We start from the raw sequence: 6000 nt of genomic DNA on the forward strand, positions 1-6000 counted from the left end.
AGGTTATGATGGAAGGATGGTGGTGAGCAAAGGAAATTAGCAAAAGCAAATTTCAAAACTTCAACTGCTCTATTGTAAAAAAGTAAAAATGGAGGTGGTGTACTTTACCTCTGAGCTACAGATATCTGTTAAATATTTATCTCAACATAATTTCTTGTGTTTTATGTAAATAATTAATATAGACTTTAGTCACATCTATTTTTTATCTTATATTTTGTTTTTCTATTAGTAATTTATTTTCCAAAATCTCATTGAATGATGATATATCTATATATGTATAATATGGTTTTCCAAAGTGTTCCATCAAAAATTAATTGTTTAATACTATTTAGTTCTGTTTCACTAATACTGACATATTAAGGTATGTGTGAATGATAAATGGTTAATATGTAAGGACAAAAGTGTTGTTTTGAAACTTCAATGACAACTAAAATGTTTGTATTTTAACTTTTTGGTAGAGTTCAGATTTTTTGGTGAGTGATTTATTAACTGTATTTGTGTTGTCATATTTGAATATTTATCAAGTAAGCAATTTAAAACCAACCTGATATAGACTAATCTATCTGTGTATCTATCTAGACCAGAGGTTCCCAAACTTATTTTTCTCATAGACCACTTTCAAAATTTTGCTGGTTCCGGTGGACCCCCTGCAGCTACATTTCTTCCATATTTCCAGTCGACGGAGAATGTGAAGATTAGATCTAACTATGAAAATTTGCGTTACGGCTGAGTTCCACGAACTAACAGCTTCCGAAAAAAAGTGAGAATTGATCGGTTAATTTTTGATTGACTGTGCTGTAAGTGGATGTCAAAAAAGTAAATTTGGCCAATAAAAAAAAATGCTTCCATCCAACTTTACTTTTTTGACATCTACTCATAGCACAAGAAAGCAATCAATTCTCACTTATTTTATTTAGAAAACTTCCCATTCAGAGTGGTAAAAAGCAAAAGAAAAATAGTACATTTTTTTGTGTTGCATTTATTCAAATATGCAAGTTTTAACAAGTAACAGTCGCTGAGCTTCTCAAAACATTATCTGCCTAGATTGATACACAAAGTCAAGCCAACATTTTAGTTCTTTACTATCGAAACCAGATGAATTTTCGTGGACCCCCGCTTACGAATTGCGATGCCCCCATTTTTTTGTCACGCCAACGTAGACCCCCGTCAAGTCTCCCGTGGACCTCTGGGGGTCCACCATGACCACTTTGGGAATCAATGATCTAGACTAATCTATAATCTAACTGTGTTGTAACAGATTTTATTAATGAAATGAAGAAATTGAAAATACAATAAAATTTAATTCTGTATTTAACATTAGGAAACGTTAAAATATTTACTATATTTTTACAAATGATGTTTGAAGTAAGCACTTTGTGCAGCTGATGCAGCAATCTGTAAGTAATCAAACTGAGAGGCACCTGACGCAAAATGTTGTCAATGACTTCACTTTCTTATTGTGAACATGCGCCTGCAGTTATCAGTAGTGTAAGAGTTCAATTTATAAACTGTAATCCTTTAAATAACTTAAAGGAAAAATTGCAGTTAGAAAAATCACAGGAACAGGGAGGACACTTCCCTCTGCTCATAGTAAAACCTGCATGAGTGTGTGCTAATGAATTGCTTGGTGTGCAACACATTGTTTCTTTATCTTGTTGGAAAAAGCCATAGTTTTTTCACAATCTGTTAATCAGGTGTAGAATTCTTTGAAAATTTTACAGAATACCTTTATATTAACGGTATAGTAACAAAATTTGTATCCTCCAACTATATGATTACCAGAACAGCACACCATACACAAATTTTCTGATTTTGAAATGGACACTCAAACATATGGTAATGATTTTCATTTACTACCTTAGATAACTGAAACCATGCCCCTTCTGACAAAAAAATACAGTAACGTGTCAGTTCATCGAAAATGCTTTTGAGAAGCTAGTCCATATAAAGATGTTTCAGTTTTTTCTAACTATTTTGTTTTGCAATTTCTAATCAACCCCCAATATATGCCATTTTTAACCTAATTGTGTATGCTACTCTTTGCTGAAATACAGGCATTCAGAAAATATTCAGTGAATATTTGATGTGTTCTTTGAAAGGATTAGCAAACACTGATTATATTCCACTACAGTAATCCATTCCTTTATCCATTTTAGAAAAACACAACTCGAGGAACAAAACTTACTGGACTAAAGCATGAATAGTTTACAACTTACACCAGTAGATTAGTGCAATAACATAAACAACCCGTAATGGTGCTAATAGAAGCAGTGGTATTTAAATTGACACTAAAATAACTGCAGTTCAAGGTTACTCAGTTTGGTTTTTTAAGTTGCTCACCCTATGTTCAAACATGTATCCTCTACTCTTTATTAATTGTAAATAAAGAAACTAACTGTCTCTTCTTATTTATGTAAAAGTATATAAATTATTTTATAATTCAGTTCAATCTATGTTATTGTTCAATCTAAATTGTAATATACAAATTAAATTAAATGTGAAACATATAATGATGACTTACCAAATATATTCTTTAAACATAATTGAACAATGTCTTTTTTTATCAGAATTATGAACCAGCATGATTGATATACAGAATAAATACACCTAACCAAGGTATAGCACCAAGGCTTATTCGAACACCCTATGTATATGAATATATATATACACGAGGTGCGACAATAAAGTAATGAGACGGATGTGAAAAAAAATGTTGCTTACCGTTTTAGTCATGTTTAGTGTTGTCTCCTTCAAAGTAGTTCCCCTCTAATTGCACACACTTATTCCAGCGCTTCTGCCATTGATGGTAACATTTCTGGAACTCACCTTCTGTAATATCCTCCAAGACCCTCGTCACAGCTTTTTGGACATCTTGTGTTGTTTTAAAACGGACTCTTCGAAATAGAAAAAAGTCGCACGGAGCGATATCTGGTGAATAAGGTGGCTATGGTAGTACTGAAATTTGTGTTGAGGTTAAAAATTGCCGTACTGACAGAGCAGTACGGGATGGCGCATTATCGTGATGCAGAATCCAATTATCAGCAATGTTTGCACGGACACGAAGAACTCGTTTACGAAGTCTTTCTAAAATTTCTTTGTAGAAATATCGGTTAACTGTTTGTCCAGGAGGCACCGGCTCTTAATGAACAATTCCCTTGGAATCGAAGAAGCACACAAGCGTGCATTTCACTTTTGACTTTGACATGCGAGCTTTTTATGGTCTGGGTGATCCCTTTGAGCACCATTGCGAACTTTGGCGTTTTGTCTTCAAATCGTATTGATAAAACCGACCTTCATCACCAGCGATAACACGGCTCAACAAATCTGGATCGATTTCAGTTTGCTCTAACAGACCGACTGCCACATTTTTCCGTGTTTCTCGCAGTTGTTGTGTAAGATTTTTGGGGACCATTTTTGCACAAATCTTTCTCGTACCAAGATCTTCAGTTAATATTAGACGAACCGTTTCTCGATCGATGTTGAGTTCTTCTGCGATCATTTTCACGGATAATCTTCGATCAGATCGTACGATTTCACGCACCCTGGTCAAGTTGACATCTGTCCGTGAGGTTGATGGTCGTCCACTGCGGTCTTCATCTTCAACATTCGTTCTGCCGTCGCTAAAAATTTTATGCCACCGAAAAACTTGAGCTCTTGACATAATCTCCTCTCCAAAAGCCTTCTGAAGCTTATCGTAAGTTGTCGTCGCGTTTTCACCCGATTTAACGCATAAAGAAATGGCATACCGTCGGGCAATATTTTGCAGTTCCATTTCTGTGACGAGAGACACAAACACGTGTTCACTTATTACACCACAACTCACGACTGAGCAGTTGCATCAATGTGCCGCTTGGACTAGAAGTAGCTTATAGACCAAGGTCAAAGATGGTGTGCCTACGCAAGCTGCAGGGTTGCCACATCTTGCAAAGAAAAATCAGTCTCATTACTTTATTGTCGCACCTCGTATTATTCCTATTTCTTGTCTCGTTTAACATTGGTGTACTCTAATAACGTTCTTTGTCATCACTCGATTGACTGGTGTGATGTTACTCTATTTCGTCGTTTTTTGACGTCGACGTATTCTCTAAATTCTACATCTTTAATGAACTGCTTTATATATAGATTTATGTCTTCCTGCTACTTTTTTTACCTTCTACTTATTGTCCCACTGTGTTACTTTCAAACAACCAAAATATTGTAGATCAAATAGTGATAAATATCAGTAGTAAATAATAATTACATATTACACCTAAGGTAGAGTTCAAAATAAATAATCGTTTGGAATTTATTCCAGGTAGATAAATACAAAATTAGAATTCAGACCCATTAACAAATGAAACAGCCAGTCTTAATGCTTTCAAGTCCTAGTAAAGCCAGCTATTTTTACACGGACTTGAATACTAGATCGTGGATACCAGCGTTCTTTGGTGGTTGGGTTTCAATTAACCACACATCTCAGGAACGGTCGAACTGAGACTGTACAAGACTACACTTCATTCACACTCATACATATCATCCTCTGAAGTATTATCTAAACGGTAGTTACCGGAGGCTAAACAGGAAAAAGAAAGGCTTATGAACAAAAAATATAATATTTTCACAAATGCATAATAAATCTTAAAAATGATAAAGGCTATTTGCCTTTTCCCATATTAAATCCTGATGAAACCCCGCATATTTTTAAATGCCATTCGACTGTGAATAAACTGGAATCAACTGTGAATAAAAATGGAGAAAAAGTGTTACAATTCTCGAGTTACGCCCTTCTCACATCATTATTTGAAATTGGTGCTTAAATAAAATGAAAGTGTGTTTTTTACCACTCGGTTAACAGTTTTAATCACTTTTAAATTAATTTTAAAAAAATATGACATCAATACTTTCAGCGAGCAACTTAAAAAAAATTAAAATTTATATTTATGAAGGTTGTTTAATTACTTTACCGGTTAACGGTGAGTAAGCCACTACATTTTCATATATTAATAAACAATATGCGATTGTATTTGGTTTAAAATTCTCTTCAACTTCAATATTAATTTTCAAATCAATAACGCCCATTTTTATTGATTTATCCTGTCGCGAACAATCAAACACATACAAGGGATATTTGTTTTTATAATCTGGAAACGTATATGGCGTATCGGTCAATTTATAATACAATTGTTTAAACTCTAGATTTTGCTGAAAGTAGTGATGACCAAACATAATAAAATTTACACAATCATGGTGTCATTAGTCATCTCATCAATAAATCTACAACTTTCATCACCCATCATCCACTTTCGCTGAAAGTAATGGTGCCCGATATTTTTCAAAAGATATATAAATTTAAAAGTGATCAAAACTGTTAACCGAGATAGTAAAAATACATTTTCATTTTATTTCATTATAGAGACTTGAGAAAACAGTCTTTAAAATTAGAGACTACCACCATGTCTTGAACCGTCTTAAAGTCTTTAAAAACATCAAATTGAAAAGTTTAAATTGTTTATCTACAAACCAGAAATTACTAAATCTACCATGGATTTTGTACCCTTTGAAGCGAGTTCATATGAATTATTTTGGGGAACCAAATTTGGCCTACCAAATTATTCTACTAATTTTAAAATGTATTTGCAAAAATGTCAAATATTTTCGAAATATCATTTGCAAAAATATCTAATATTTTTTCTATAAACTGAAAAGTTTAAATTATTGTAATAATATTCCATTATTTTCATCTACTAACCAGAAATAGTCGATTTGTACCCTTTCGATTCACTTTTATCCTTTTTATATAGGATATTTTGTTGGGCCAAATTCAGCCCGACTAATTGAAAAGTTAAAATTATTCATCTACAAACCAGAAATTACTAAATCTAATTGATTTTTATTAACTTCATATATAGTTTTGCTCCATCGATTAATCCTTTAGATTCTTTATTTTGAATCCAATTTCTAAATCGTTTCCCATATAGGCGATTCTTCGTATATGAGGAATCACCTTATTATTGTTAAAAA

Source organism: Lycorma delicatula, chromosome 13, assembly GCF_047948215.1.
Source record: "Lycorma delicatula isolate Av1 chromosome 13, ASM4794821v1, whole genome shotgun sequence".
NCBI classification, from domain to species: Eukaryota; Metazoa; Arthropoda; class Insecta; order Hemiptera; family Fulgoridae; genus Lycorma; species Lycorma delicatula.